At 45.1% G+C, this 16,301-nt stretch overlaps 1 protein-coding gene across 2 annotated transcripts in view; it reads left to right on the forward strand.

Annotated features, from left to right (window-relative positions):
- Positions 1 to 238: 238 nt before the first annotated feature.
- The window catches only part of TCF20 (transcription factor 20), a 102,976-nt gene continuing 86,913 nt past the window's right edge, over positions 239 to 16,301 (forward strand). Inside the window, exon 1 of one of the 2 annotated variants that reach the window (XM_077914253.1) lies at positions 239 to 368. The gene's annotated coding sequence lies outside the window, so the exon portion shown is untranslated. Of the gene's footprint in view, positions 369 to 860; positions 992 to 16,301 lie in introns of those variants that run through there. The other variant, XM_077914254.1, reaches the window with a different exon arrangement.

Consider the following 16,301-nt stretch of genomic DNA (forward strand, 5'->3'; position numbering starts at 1 on the left):
CCGAGCCTCCCCATTGGCCGCGCGCCGTCACCTGACGCTCTGTTATTTCCTGTGTGTTGGGAGAATGGAGAGAAAAAACCCCGAGCCGAGCCGCCTTCGGCCCCTGCGAGGCGGCCGCGGCCTCCGCCGGGGGAGCCCGCCCTGAGGCGCGCCTGAGCGGGGAGCGAGCGCGCGGGCCGGAGCGAGGCTCGAGGGGCCACGGCCCCGGCCCGCCCCGCCGCCGGCCCGGGCGCCGGAGCTGGAGGCGGCGGAGGCTCCCCCACCCCCACCTCGCGCAGCGCCGCCCGCCGCCGCCGCCGCCGCCGCCGCCGCTCCCTCCCCTCCCGCCCCCGGCCGAGGCCGAGGGACCGGGCGGGGGGCTCCCGCAGGTAACCGCCGCCCGGGCCTGAGGGGGAGGGGCAGGGGCAGGGCTGAGGGGCTGGGGCCGGGCCGGGGCTCCGGGCTCCGGGCTCCGGGCTGGGGGCCGGGGGCAGAGGTCCTAGCCCGGTCGGCCGGGAGTGCGGAGCCCCCTGGACTCCGAGGCCGGGGCGCGGGGTGCTGAGGGGAGCGGCCCGGCCCGGGGAGCGCAGAGGGGAGCGGCCCGGCCCGGGGGTGCGGGGGGAAGGGGCCCGGCCTGGCGTCGGGGCGCCGGGGGGTCTCGGGCTGGCCGCGGAGTCCGGCGGGGCTTGGCCAGCAGTCGGGGGAAGGTACCTGCTTGTCGCGGCCTGGGGTGCGGAGGCGGCGGGTGTGAGCGGGCGGCGCCCAGGGGTCCGCGGGTCGGCGCCGCCCCCCCGGCACCCCCGGCACCCCCGGCGGCCCGCGGCGCTCGCCTCTCGGTGGCGGCTGGGGGCGAGGCCGGCGGGCGGGCTGGGCTTGGGCTGGGAGCGGCGCCCGGAGCCCGCGAGTCGGAGCGCGCCCCGCCGCGGGAGGGACGGGGGCCCGTTTATTGCCATGTGAACACCTGAAGCCATGTGGACGCGGCGGCTTCTCGCCTGTTGGGGGCGGAGGACAGGTACCGGCTGGCGGGGCGCAGGGTCCCGGCGCGGGGGGCGGGGGGCGGAGCGCGGGACACACTTCCTGCGTGGGGTTTCTCCCCCTCCCCCGCCGCGGAGAGCCGGGCGACTGTTAGACCCGGCGGTCCCGGGTGCGAGCGAGCGCCGGTGTGGGGGTGTGGGGACCTGAGGCTGAAGCTCCTCGTTTCTTTCGGGGGCGGGGGGGGGTAGTGGTGGTGGAGGGAGCGTGGCCCATCGGCCCAGCGGGCTCTGGCAGCGATAGGAGGTGGAATGTCTCCTGCGCGCCGGGATGGGAGTGGAATTTAGTATATGGGGGGGGGGGGGGCGCGGAGCGGTCGCCTTCCCGGGCCTGTGGGTGGGGATTATTGTCTGTGTTTGTGGTGTGGATGCTAGAGCTAGGGATCTGCTCGTCTGTAGGCATCCCTTTCGTTTGCCCTTAGGGGACAGATCAAAATTAGGACTTTCTCTCCCCCCCCTCCCTTTTCCTCTTTGCTTTTTTTTCCCCCCCTCCAAGATTCGATGACTCTGGTAACTGCTGTAAAATGGATGGAATTTTTCAAGCTATTATCTAACAGGCAGATCTTTGAATGATAATTGGACCCTTATGTTAACAGCCTCAGTGAAGACTTTTATGAAACGTCGTACATGGGGTGGCAGCGGAACGTCTCACATGGTGGAGTGGGAAACTGCTCCGAAGTCCGACCTGGGAGACCAGAAACCTATTTCTAGCTTTGCCCCCCAATAAACTGTAACCCTGGCCAGGTTACCCACTCTCTCAAGCCTCCCAATTTCCTTATCTGTTAAATGAGGACTCCCAGGTCAAACACTACACGGGTTTTGGGTAGAATTTTTTTTTTGGTGTGTATGTGGTTTTTTGTTTTGTTTTTGTTTTTTAATGTTTGTTCTTGGTGTGTCTCGTGCTTTTGTTTTAGCCATAGGCAGTCGTCTTGAGAAAAGCAGGATGTTTCTTACCTGGCTTTTAAGATCTTGTCCCACTTTTTAGTTTCCAGCCTCTTCCTTCTTCAGCAGAGAGAGCATCAACTTTGGTCAGCATTTGTTTCCTCAAATCTAAATACTGTTCTTTGCTTCTCAAAAAGCGTATTGTGTTATAGTTGATGCTGAATATGCCTTGTATTTTTGTCTTTGTACAAGAAGAAGTTATCAAGAGAAAGATTTTAGAGAATGTTTGACTACTTTGAAGCGTGGATAATGTTTAAGTGTATTTGGGTCTGTGTATGTTGGTTGGCTCCAAGGAGTTCCAAGATCTTTTTATGCAGGGAATTGTTTAAAATTCTTTGAAGGGATATTTGGCATTTGGCTAATTTTTGAAATTTCCAGCTTCAGTATTCTCAGAGTAGGGATAAAGTGGAATTCCATAATATCTCCAGTGAAATGGTATGCTGGTGGAATTAACTGTCACCTCAGGGTGCACTAATTATTTGCATCCCCAATTTATTCCTTAATGGTAGCCGATGCTTCCTCTCAGATGCTGCAGAACCCCAATTAGTTTCACTGATTTTATGGTGTGTGAGAGCCTTAGGCCATGCTTTTGACTGCTTAGCCCTTCTAGACCAGCTTCAGCCTTGGTCTTGTTTGTCTTAAATTTCTGGTACTGTGATGCTTGGAGGATGTGTGCCTAATGTGGTATAATGTATCTTCTATCACTTTTTTTTTTTTTAATTCAGTCTGTACAGTCTCAAAAAGGGTATCAGCAAGGGGAGGTGTGTTCCTGGTGTCAGCTTTGAAAATGGTAGAATTTTTCTCGGGCCTGTCATGTTGGTAGACACTTTTATATGGTTACACAGATTAAATATTTGGAATTTCTCAAAATAAGTAATTTATTCTGGGTGGGTATTTGAATTACTACCTAGTGTTTGGTGTGGGATTTTAAAAGTCCCAGTTACTTAAGTTATAAGCAGTTTTCACACTCACATATGTTTATATTTGTGTTATAAGTTAATGAGGAGATTATTATAAAACTCTCATTCTGCAGAGGTGATTCGTGTGTGTGCATGAGAGAAGGTTGCTAAGGTAGTAAGATGTTAAGAGATATGGGTTTTAGATTCCATAGCCTTTTAATGGTATATTTTTTTCTTTAACTTCATAAGATGAAATGGAATGTGTTTAAATTACATCCATTTAGATCAAGAAATTAATTTCTGGTGAGTGCAACTTTCTCTTCATATGGATAGGCAAGGATGCTAATATTTGTGTCATGTTGTTGTTGTTGTTTAAATCCAGTATGCTAGCTTCTGTCCTAGGTATTTTAGCTTGTCTTGCAAAATCTACCCCGCAGACCTGAGAGGTAAATGGTTTCTCCTTTTCCTGAGATGTGTCAGAGCTAGTGAGGGTCAGAGATTGGATGTGACCATCCTCGCTTGGTTCCAAAGCCTTACCAAATCTGTTATATTATAGCTTACTACCTGCTCAAGGTACACATCAATTGGTGGTAAATTGGCCTTGGAATCCATACTTCTGCTGTGCCCTGTTCCTGGTTTTTTTGTTTGTTTAAGTTATAATGAAATGGAAATCTGGACTTGAGAAAAATACTAGAAAGCATGGTTTTTGCAGCTATGCCACCGAACAAACCAGACTCTGGTTTAGTGACCCCTGGAAGTTCTATAAACTTTCACTTTCCCTATAACTAGCCAGTTTTGCTAGTGCACCTGAGATTTAATCTAAAAAGTTTCTCTTTCCTTCCCAATTCTGCCATTCTGTCTTTGAGCCTGAAACTTCTCAGATCAGCTCAAAGAATATCATGAGGGGCTGTCTCTCTTCCTGTCTGCTACCATGCAGGTTTACACCACACAGGAATCATATTATGTGGTGACTGCTCTGTTTGACCAGATGGGACTGAAAAGATACATTTCCAAGACAGTCCCTTATGCCTTAAGCTCTCTTCATGGTTGCTTGTATTCCAGGCACCTTAGCGCTCATTAGATCTGTCTGGGCTTTCTGACTCCTCTGCCTTCATTTTCGTTTTGTGGAGGTAAAAGTAACAAAATAAAGCAAAACAGTAAAACTCTGTTTATGTTGGAGTATAACTGTACATCAAAGTTACACGTTTGAAATATAATGAAGTCACGGCTTTCATAGAGCATCATTTGGTCACATTACACTTAGATTGGATAGCTTTATTATTATTAGTTAGGCTGCTTAAGGCCCTCTTAATACCTGTGATGCGTGCGGTGTGGGTGAAAAGCTTCTCATGGTGACAAACACAATCAGTACTTTTTGTGTTAGAGCTACATTTGCTTTGTAGGTAATGCGCACAACCCAGCAGGAAGATGAACTAAGAAGTGACTTATTGGTGTATCTGTGGCTTGTTATCTGATGCTTCATTGTGGGGAAGTTAAGAAAGAGAAAACATTAGCTATAGGAGGAAATATCCTTTCTGTAGTATGCACATGTAAGCTGTTCTGTAGGAAAGGGTGGAAGTTCATGGGAACACTTGAATGCCAGCTTGATTGGAAGATGGTTTCCCTGTTTGAACATCACATCCCTCAATATGAACCGAGGTCCTCTGAGTGTGTTCTAGTTTTCCTTAGCAGGTATTATAGGCGCTTTTCTAAGCATGGGAGATGCAGTGGTAGGCAAGATAGAAAAGGAACCTGCTCTGGAGGTGGGCTGTAAACAGTAAGTAAATAGGAATGTCAAGTGGTGATAACAATGAAGAGAATAAATACAAAGACAATAGGATAGTGACTTGGGATGCTATGTGAGAATAGATGTTCCCTCTTCTGAAGCCTTTTTTGCCAGCAGGACAGTCAAACTTGGTCTGTGGGATGGATGAAAATGGCATTAAATAATTTGTTTTAGCTCTGAGCATCTTGAGAAGAATAATCCAAAGAATAGAAGTGGGTTGAAGTCTTTCCTCTGTTTATTCTTCATGCTTTGTGAATGGGGACCTGGCTCAAAAGAGCTAAAGATGGATCATTAATGGTACCCTGTAAAGGGCAAAAAAGAAAGAAATGATTACCCCCAGTGTAGGGTGGTTCTCTTTTTTTTTTTTTTTTTAAAGTAGAGATGTGTGATAATATTGGTGAGTGGTAGGCATTACTGGAAACGTTCTTCAGTTGTGTGTATGTTTCTCTGTTGGGCAGTTGGATGGGGGCATTGTAATCATCATACTTTGTTAAAGCTTCAAAGGAAGCCAGCAAATATTAGTAACATCTGTATGCAAGGCACTTTGCTGGTGTTGCATCAGATGGAGGATCCCAAGTGACTGGAAGTTGGGTGGGGGGCTGTCGAAGGAAGCCAGGCTGGCTCAGAGCCTGACGGGGAGGGTGTGTGTGTGGGGGCTCTGGCATGGAGGAAAACACTGCAGGTCAGAGAGGCTGTTAATTAATTGTCGCCTAGAGGGTTCATCCTGCTGCATCCTGCATGCCTTCACCTACCCTGTCTGTGCTCTCAGATTTTAGAGTTCTTTAGAGAGCTGAGAGAAACCTAAGAAAGCAGCTAGGCTAGCCCTTTGGCTTTACAGCTTGGGAGGGATGGTGAGGAAGGTGGTAACTTTCCAAATTCATGCAGCTTTACACTGACAGAGTCAAGACTAGGACCCTGTTCTTTGCCAGCTAGGCTGGTGTTCTTTCCACCATAGTGGTGCTCTCACCAGAAGATTGCTAGTTAACAGTTGCTCCTGAGTGGAAAAAGAAAGGAAGTCTCTGGGTACTAATGTACCCACTTACAAGAAAGCCCATGTATTTCCAATCTTAAGAAGTCAGGGCTGGGGTGCCAGGGTGACTCAGTTAAGCGTCCAGATTCTTGATTTCAACTCAGATCATGATCTCAAGGCTGTGAGATGGAACTCTGCATCCGGCTCCACAGTGGACATGGAGCCTGCTTGATTGAGATTCTCTCTTCTTCTCCCCCCAGCCCCCACCCACCTTACAGACTCTCTGTCTCTCTTTAAAAAAAAAAAAAAAAAAGTCATCAGGGCAAAGACAGCACTTTAATCTGAAAATTAGAGTATGGAAAAGAATATTATACCATTGTTGTTTTTCACACAGTATGTAGTATTGGTTTCTCAGGCCCTCCTGAGACATAATCTCATCCTGATAATGTCTTGATCTGGAATGGATGCCATATTTAGCATTAGTTGTGAAGTTAGAATAAGACCCTTTAGATATAGGGGGATATTTCTGAAATGTGGCTAAATTGAGTTCTAAAATTCAAAAGTTAAGGCCCTAGGAGTCCTGTTTTTTCATCTCCAGACCTCAGTTTCATGGAAGATTTCACTTCTACATTCAAAAGCACAAGAAATAGGAAACATTACTTTGGGAATCTGGAGATTATTCACTATGCCTGACAAGAGCAGGGATTCTTGACGAGCAGAGCTACTTCCCTGGACATTTCCCTGACTTAGAGCTCTGGTAGGCCAGTTACCTAGGGGCAGCTTTTGTATCTCTTTGGCTGAAGTGTGAGAGGGCACTCCTACTGTAGAATCCATGTGATGGGCACTTTATGGAAGGCAGCAGAACATCTGAAGGAGCATGTATGCTTATAGTTTGGCTCTATCACTTTGGCAGTGACATTTTGCCCGAGCCACAGTTTCCTCATCTGTAAAATGGGGCCTTTGGGAAAAGGAACATAGGAAAAGTATACAGTGGAGTGTACTATGTATAGGGGACACTCAGTGAATGGTAGTTGTCCATTACACCAACATTCAGCATTGTGCGTGTACCACGACACTGGACTAGAGTGGGGCTGGTTCCTGCCAAGTGTATTGACTTTATTTTATTATTTTATTTAAGTGTATTGATTTTAGAGTACACTCATATCTCAATTATCTGCCCAGTAGATAAGGGCACTTAAACAGGGGTATCAGAAGTGCTCTGATGAAGGGGTATAAGGTGCTCTACCAAGATGTGTAACCCTAACTTGAAAGATCACATGGGGCCCTGGGTAGCTCAGTTGTTTGAGTGTCTGACTCTTGATTTCACCTCTGGTCATGATCTCGGTGTTATGAGATCGAGCTCTGCATTGGGCCCGAGCTTTGTGGGGAGTTTGCTCCAGATTCTCTATCCCTCTCCCTCTCCTCACCCTTAGTACATAGCGCAGGTGTGCGCTCTTTCTCTTTCTCTCTCTCTCATAATAAACTTAAAAATCTTAAAAAAAAAGGAAAAAAAGGTCATTAGCAGCTTCTCAAAGGAGGATCATTTACTTCCTCATCCACCCAGTTGTCTCTCTGCTGTCCCTTCCCACCTCTGCGGCTCATTCCTCCCCTTCTGCTTGACCGTTGGTGTTCTCTGAACCCTTGTATTTTAGTATAGGCTCTCTCCAGGTGTTCTCAGATATCCCCAGGCTTTTTGATTATCTGCGAGCTGCTGACCCCCAGATCTCTTCAGCCAGATCCTCTCTTAGCTCTTCCAGCTCCTGCTTGACACATTGCTTGGATATGTCACTAGTAGCTTGAGCTGATATAAGTCCAAAACTGAACATATCCTTTGAAAGCTCTTTCTTTTTCATCTGTCCCCTTCTCCATAAGTGGCTTTACCAGCCACCAAGCTTCCCAAATTAGAGTCCTCCCTTTCTCTACCCATTCTCTGTATGTCACCCATCACCAAGTCAGTGCTGTTTTTATACTGTCTCCAATATACTGCCACTGCTCTTGGAGCCACCATCATCTCTTACCTGGAACACTATGATTGCCTCTCAGTGTGGCCTCTCCATTTCTACTCCTGTCTGTCTCTCGTCTGCATTGCCCAGAGTGGCCAAGAGTTGTCTGGCTCTCCTTCACATAAAATCTTTTTATGGTTTTTCATAGTACTTGGAAGACAATCCCAGCTCCTTCCCATTTCTCACAAGGCCCTCAATACCCTGGACCCTGCCTGCCTCTCTGACCACCACCCCTCCTGCTGCCTTTGTTTGCTGCCCTCCAGCCACATTTACTTTCTCTCACGTCTCCTGAAGTGAGAAGACACCCAGCTCTTTTCCACCTCAGGGACTTTCTCAGCCTTGAACACTCTGGCCCACCCCACCTTTTTCATCCTTCGGGATATTTGTTGAATGAATAGCATGAGACAGGCAGCAAAGGGGATGACAGGGTAAGGAGGAAAAGTGTCCTTAGAGTTCATCTACAAAGGTCTAGCAAAAAGACACAGAAATATTTTTGAAGAGCTGAAAGACTGTGAGTTCGGTTGTGGCATAGAACTCCACCTATTCAAGCAGAGCACCTAAGAGTCAGCCGGCCAGGGACTCCCATCTCATGCTAATGAGAGTGTAAAATGATGCCACCACTTTGGAAAACTGTTTAGAAGTTTCTTCAAAAGCTGAATGTAGGGCAGCCCGGGTGGCTCAGCAGTTTAGCGCTGCCTTCAGTCCAGGGCCTGATCCTGGAGACCCGGGATCGAGTCCCACGCCAGGCTCCCTGCATGGAGCCTGCTTCTCCCTCTGCCTGTGTCTCTGCCTCTCTCTCTCTCTCTCTCTCCTTTCTATGTGTCTCTCATGAATAAATAAAATAAAATCTTTTTTTAAAAAAAAGCTGAATGTATGGGGTACCTTGGGTGGCACAGTGGGTTAAAGATCTTGACCCTTAGTTTCAACTTAGCTCATAATCTCAGTCATGGGATCGAGCCCTGTGTCAGGCTCCACACTCAGCACAAGGTCTGCTTGGATTTTCTCACCTTCTCTCTCTCTTTCTCTCTCTCTCTCGAATAAATAAATCTTTAAAAAAAATCTGAATGTATGTCTACCTTGTGACCTAGCAATTCTGTTTCTAGGTATTTGTCCAAGAGGAATGAAAAATATATGTTCACAAGTAAGCCTTACACAAGAATGTTCATAGCAGCTTTGTTCATGGTAGCCAGAAACTGTAAATAGTCCAGATGTCCATCAGCGGGAGAATTCATACAGTTGAAGACCACTCTGCAGTAAAAAGGAGTAAAATCCTGATATATGTAGTGAGGAGGAATCTCACAGGTATTGATGCTGAATGAAAAGCCAGACACAAGAAAGTACATAATGGATGATCCCATTTACAAGGTCTTAAGTAAGCAGAAGTGATCTATGATACTAGAAATCAGATCAGTGGTTGCTTCTTGGGTGGAAGAGGAGTAACTGAGAAGAGGGCATGAGAGGACTTTCTGGAGTGATGGGAATATTTTGAGTCTTGATAGTCATCAAATCTGACTGGATCATATACTGTACGTAATCTTACTGTCTGTACATTATACCTACAAACAACCTAGGAATTTTCCAAGATTCCTTTCCCTTCCCTCTCACTTTCAGCATTTAAAAACTCAGCAATTCCTGTTCACTTTATGTCCAAAATATATCCTGAATTTGTTTCTCCCATCTCAAGTACCATCCCCTCTTATCCGGACTGTATTTTAGCCTCCTGACTGGTGTTCCAAACCCCCTATTTTTGGCCTCCTCCCAAACCTTTTTTTCCACTTATCAGCTAAAGTGACCTTTAAAAATTCAAATTCGGTTATGTCGGTTGTCTTCCCACAGCCCTCTAGTAGCTTTCCACTGCTTTCATGGTGGCCAGCAAGGGCCTCTCTGACCCATTGCCCTCTGAGCCCGTGTGTGGTGGCCTCCTCCTTACTGGGCTTTCCAGCCTTGTTGACTTCCCTCTGTTCTTTGAACACCTGAAGTTCATTTCTGCCTTAGGCCCTTTACACTTGGCTCCTCCCTGTGCCAGGAACTCCTCCTTCTAGATATGTGTGAGAGTTGTTTGTGGTTCAGGTTCAGTTTAAATGTCTCCTTTTCTGGGAAGTTTTCTTTGGCCCTCTGTCCAAAGTAGTGCTCCATCACATCACTCAGTTTTATTTTGTTCATAACTTTGATCAATTCTGAAATGATCCTGGCCTTTTATTTGTTTGCCAGTCTCCTCCCTCTGGGATTAAACTTGACTTGTTCATTGCTGTATTCTTAGCGTCTGGAGCGGTATTTGGCCCACATGGGGCAAAAGTATTGACTAAGCAAAGGTGTCAGGGATAGTGGTGATGTGATGAGACTGTTTTGGAGGTGAGGGAGAAGAAGGGGCCAAGGAGAGTAAAGCCTTTCGGGCTTGAGACCTGGGTCATGGTGGTGCCACTCATTGAAATAGAAAATGATGGAGAAAAGACAACCGTGGTATAAAGTGGTGAATTTAGTTTTGGACTTAAGTTTGAGGAAGGCAACAAGTGTTTGAGGCACAGATGTGACATTTAGGAGAAGGAACTGGGCTATAGACCAAAATTGGGAGGTTAGCTCATGTGGTCCAGCCTAGGAATAGGTGGGATTGCTCTCAGGGGTGGACGAGGTGTAAGTATGTAGAGGTAGAGAAGTGGCTGCTTTTTCTTCAGCCTGAGTGCTGAGCATCTCCCACCAGTAATGAGGACTTGATAGAGTTCAGCCTTTACTTAGGGGTTTTCATAATTTTAGACACCCCACCCCCATTATTGTTGCTAATAATGACAAGTGCTCAGAGGGGAGGACAAGATTCTGAGGAATGTGAACATTTAAGGGAGCAGGGCGGTATTTCAAGAGCAGAGAGGATGCAACCAGACAGGTTTGGAGTAAAACCCAGAGCGCATGGCAGGAGGACAGAAAGTGTTTCAAGTCAGGGGTGGTAGCCAAGATTACCCAGAAGTGTCAGCTGGGAGGGGAGAGGTAACTAAAGCCAACTTGTTGTGTGTTCACGAGAAAGTGAGGTGAAGAAGGAGAGACAGTAAGTTTGGGGTCAGATCATCCTAAAGTTTGTCTCTTAAAGGAGAGTTAAAAAAAAAAATAGCTGCAGGGAGGGTCTGGGGTCGAGAGAAGACATTTGTGAAAATGTGTGAGAACTAGAGCATGCACAAACAGGTGGGAAGGAACAGTACAAGATGGTGTTGAGAATGCAGGAGGGTGCGCTGGATGGCGGGGGGAGGGGTGCGGGGGGCTTCCTGGAGATGTCAGGGCCCCCTGGGCATTGGTTCCGGGTGGTAAGAATACTCCTCCCAGAGGAAAGCAGAGGTGTGTGGGTGGGAAACAGATGGGCACAAGGGCTGGAAGGTAAGGAGCACTTTTCTGTGCATTGCGAAGATCCTGCTGAGGGACACGAGTGAGTGACGGGATTGGAAGCTTGAAGAATGCAAGAAAGATTTTGGGAAACTGCTGTGGCAAGCAGACAGAGCTGACTAAGGATGCAGGAATTACAGGGAGGAGTAGAAAGTAGTGAAGATGAGCTTTCCACCTCCTGGGAATTTTGAGAACTGATTAGACCTTTACAGCTGGTGGTCTAGTTTTAGATTCCAGTGATTGGGACTCAGCTTCTCCTGCCTTGTGTCTGGTGATTCCACTCCTTCCCCATAAGCCCCTGCCATTCCCATTCATTAGGCCGGTAATTTGTAAATTATTCCAGAGCTCTCGTGTTTTATTTAACCAGTACTTATGTAGAATTCACGGTTAGGTAGGTGGCAGTGTTCTAAGTGTTATATCAGAGGAGCAGGGTAAGTGGGGGGACTCTGAATCCCTCAGCGCTGGGCTACTGCAGGTCCATGGAGGTGGCTGGGGCCCAGGTGGCCTGGCTTGGCCGGAAGACTGAGAATCAACCTCTTCCCAGCTCAGTCTCAGCAACTTTTATCATTTCTCTCTTCGCTTTGGGTATCTGTAAGACTTTTGCTGGAAAAACTGCAAAATGTTTTCGAATACCACTGTACTAGGCGGTAAGATCCTTGCAGTCAAGGCTGTGTTTTATTTTAGAGCCCCAGCACCTGGCATTTTGCCTGTCAGTGCACTGAGAGTGAACGCCAGCTTTGCCTCTGAAGCTCTGCTCTGCAGTGCCCATCGTCCTCTGTCTTTATCCATATGTTGCAGTTAGATATGTCCTACATCACAGTTGATATAGAATGTGTCTATTTCATCACAAAATTGTGTATTTTTAGGTGGCTACCATGCCTTGTTAATCTTAATTTCTCTTTTCCACATAGTAGGTATTAAGGTAATAATAAATTTAGGGGCGTCTGGGTGGCTCAGTTAAGTGTCAGACTCTTGATTTTTGGCTCAGGTTTTGATTTCAGGGTTGTGAGATCAAGCTCTGTCTCAGGCTCTGTGCTCAGTGGGAGTTGGCTCCAGATTCTCTGTCTCCCTCTGCCCCCCCCCCCACGCATGCTCATTCACTCCCTCCCTCCAATAAATAAATACATCGTTAAAAAAAAGAATAATGTTAAATTTGGATTTGTTGTAAAAAGAACTTGCAAAGTGTTCCTAAGAATAACTAAAATGGTTTAGGAATGGGGTGGGGGGAGGAAATTCAGAAAATATCAGCCAAATAACAAAGTTAATTTATTAAGCCTGATGAAGTATTCTGAACAGTGAGTTTACAAGGGTCTTAGGGTGTGTTAAAGAGTGATGGTCACTGTTTCTCAACTCTGAGAAGGAAAACAATAGCGGATGATGTTGGATGGGGTGGGGTGCTCGGCTTAGGTGAACAAATCACACCCTGCTCTGTGAGGAACCCCAGCAGTTTCTCCTGGAGAGTCTCCTGAACAGTGGAACAGACTCACTTATGTTCAGTAATCCCTGCTTGATGGCAGAGTATGTAGAGAACATGCCCTCAGGATTCCTGCCAAATGACTCCTATAAACTCGGCGTGCCCAGGCAGCGTAGATGAACCTCACACGTGTACAGGTACCTGCGTGCTAGGGAGCAGACATAAGCACAGATGTGTATGTTGCATTGAATTCAGTGAGCTTGTTTTGTTTTTTCCTAGTGGATATATAAATTTAAACATAATGGGGGTAGAATTTTCATCTTTTAGTTGAAGAAGTCTGTGGAAGAGGATTTAAGTTTTAACATACTGAATAGGAGAAATTTGAGTTGGAGTGAATGACTTTGCAGTCTGTGGCATTTATTAAATGTTTCTTCTTTAAAAAATTAAATTTATTTTTACATTGGCTAGCAAAGTGCTGAAAGTTGACTATCTCTAAAGATAAGGAACTTGAGGCCAAAAAGGAAGCCTATAGGAAGTAAACATGAGCAAAAATGCAAGAAAAAGAAAATTTCTATTTCACTTCAGCCGAGATTGCTAACTTTTTGCATGCTAGGAACCAGAAATGCAAAATAAATAAGACCTCTTCCCTTCCCCTGGAGTGCAATGTCTGTAGAAGAGTCAGACACAGAAAATTCACACTTAAAAAAATCTATATGGGATCTATAAGGGTAAAATAATGGTGTAGCCAGAGTTCTAGGAGAGTACTAGTGTGTGTGTGTGTGTGGGGGGGGTGCTTTACTTTTGCTTAAGTATGGGAAGTATATTGAAGAAAACTGTAGAGGAAGGGACAGACTCGTAAGCATGACCCTGTGGGAAGATAGGAGAGGAAGGATGGATAGGAGAGAGAGCTAAGTGGATGAGTGGGGAGAAGCATTCCAAGGGAAGGTCTTTCAATAACTACGACTTGCAACTATGTGGCATTTTAAAGAGAAAAACCTCAAGGTTTAGGAAACTTGGAAATTACAGGAAAGGGATGTCAGAAGGGGCTGTGAGCCTGAGTGAAGCCCTTGGTGATGGGCCTTGGATCTGGGCCATGGCACTGGATTTTTATAAATGGAACAAGGTTTTGTGAAGAGAAGTTTGATATTAAGAGACTAGTGGGAAGGAGATGGGAGGGCTGATGGATTGATATCTGTGCCTCTTCTTGTTCAGGTTTTCCCAAAGCTCAGGTTTTCCCAAAGCTCTAGTCTTCATGAGAAAGATATATAAAATTTAGCAACTGGTTGAAATAGATTTATAGGAAATTTTGGCATCAGCCCACTTGGATTCTAAAATAGGCAAGGATCTTTTATTTATCAAAAACTGGAATAAGTAATACTAAATAGTAATTAATATAATTACTTTATATAAGTAATAAATTCTAAGTGCTAGACGTTGTTCTAAACACTTGAGGAATGGTTAACTTGCTTTTTTCTTACAAAAGTCCTATGAGGTAGTACTATTACTTCTATTTTTTATTTTTTATTGTATTTTTAAAAAGATTTTATATTTATTTATTTATTTATTCATTCATTCATTCATTCATTCATTCATGAGAAACACAGAGAGAGGCAGAGACATAGGCAGAGGGAGAAGCAGGCTCCATGCAGGGAGTCCAATGTGGGACTCAATCCTGGGACTCCAGGATTACAACCTGAGCCAAAGGCAGACGCTTAACCACTGAGCCACCCAGGCATCCCTACTTCTATTTTTTAGATGAAGAAACCGTAACAGAGGTTGAGTGACTTTCCAAAGGTCTCACCTAAAACGTAGCAGGGCCAGGATTTGGAATTGGGCATCCTGACTCCAGATTATTCTGTGCCCTTAACCTGTCACAGTGCAATTCTAGGTTTAATTTGAATGAACCGAGAGATAACTCTTGCAGAATAAGGTTATGACCCCTTTGAAGGGAAGTAGTTTGGGTTTGGATTGTAGAAACAGAGCGAGGGGAGCCCAGGCATTGCCATTTGGGGACCTACTTGTTAGAACATCATTTGTGTGAAGGCAGGGACTTTGTTTCCCATCATATCCCCCGTGCCCGGAGGAGAAGTGCTTGGCATGTAGTTAGTGCTCAGCAAATAGTTTTTGTGTGTTTAATAAATGAATTTTGCTGCCACCTCTCAAGGGAATATGCCATGGAAGCTTCAGTTTCTTTTTTCCCTTTGACTCTCTCTTCATGATCCCTTTCTGAATTAATGAGTTCCTTGAGTTTATTACTTGCTTTTTCTTACTGAACTTATCTTGCTTAGCCTTCAAAGGATGCCAGCTCAGTCTACTGTTTTGGGGATTTAAGAAAATCAACTTATATTCAGATTCAAAATATTAGGTTTTAAGATTTCAGGAATCCTTTAATGTAAATATGATTTCTTTTGGTGTTTTTTTGGCTTTTCATATACCTGTGTTTAAGATGTAAACCTTAAAAAATGTTATTAAAGAAAATTGGAAGTATTGAATCACTGTATTGCACACCTGAAATAAATATGACACTGTGTTAACTGGAATTAAAGGCTTAAAATAAAAACCAGCCCCCCAAAATAAAACACTAATATCTTTATAAAGAGAGAGAGAGAATTGGAAGTGACTTCTAACAGTAGTTGAGATTATTTTTGGAATCCTTCTCAACAGACCAACCATCATCTCTACTTCACTTTTTTTGCCAGTATTCTTAAAATTTGATACTGGTTCACATGTATCTGCTGCATAGGCTTCCTCAGTGAGTGAGTGGTTAGGAAATCTCTTCCAGGAGCCCAGTGGTGACACAGCCCGAGAGCTGTCTCTGCTGATGTAAAGCCACAGCATCAACCATGTAGAAGTCATATATCTGATTTCATTAGCAAATTACTAGGTCATATAGGCTCCTAAGGAGGAGCAGAGTAATGTTTTCTCTGTTTTAGTTCATTCTAAATTAAGTCATTTGAGAATAGGAGAACAGGAAATTTTGTCTCTTTCCATCTATAAATGTTCAGACTTAGGTCCATAAGCCAGTATATTTTTTCTTGCTGACCTGATTCAGCTTATTCACATTTTATTTAAATATATACCTCACAACGTTTTATTTTAAGAATAAGATTTGACTCTACCAAATCAGAAATTTGAAAAAAATCCCACTACTCTTAGAGATGGTCATATGAAAATAGTTACTTTTGTTGAAGTAGTTATACATGGAAATAATTATATATGTTAGAGAAAAAATGTCAAGAATGTTAGCATTGTGTTTTAGTTTAACTTTTCGAACTGTCTTATTGAAATGTATCCTTTTGTTACAAAATTTGTGTGTGCTTATGGTATAAAATTCAAACAATACAGGAGTGTATAATCTTACTCTCCAGAGATAACTGTTTTTACAGTTCGGTACGTATTTTTCTACACTTGTATTTTAAAAATGCCTTTCTTTTTTAAAGATTTTATATATTTGTGAGAGAAAGCGAGCACGAGAGCAAGCACATGCACAAGCAGGGGGAGGGATAAAGGGAGAAGAAGCAGACTCCTCACTGAGCAGGGAACCCAACATGGGCTTGATCCCAGGACCCCAAGATCCTTCCTCACCTGAGCTGAAGGCAGGTGCTTAACGAACTGAACTACTGGGCACCCTCCTTTTTATTTTATTTATTTATTTATTTATTTTTTTCTAAAGATTTTATTTATTTATTCATGATAGACATGGGGGGCGGGCAGAGACACAGGCAGAGGGAGAAGCAGGCTCCATGCCAGGAGCCTGATGTGGGACTCGATCCCGGAACTCCAGGGTCACGTCCTGGGACAAAGGCAGACGCTAAACCGCTGAGCCACCCAGGGATCCCCTCCTTTTATTTTTTAGTGTGGTTTTAGGTTCACAGAAAAATTGAGAGCAAGGTATGGAGATTTCCTGTACA

This window comes from Canis aureus, chromosome 11 (genome assembly GCF_053574225.1).
Source record: "Canis aureus isolate CA01 chromosome 11, VMU_Caureus_v.1.0, whole genome shotgun sequence".
NCBI classification, from domain to species: Eukaryota; Metazoa; Chordata; class Mammalia; order Carnivora; family Canidae; genus Canis; species Canis aureus.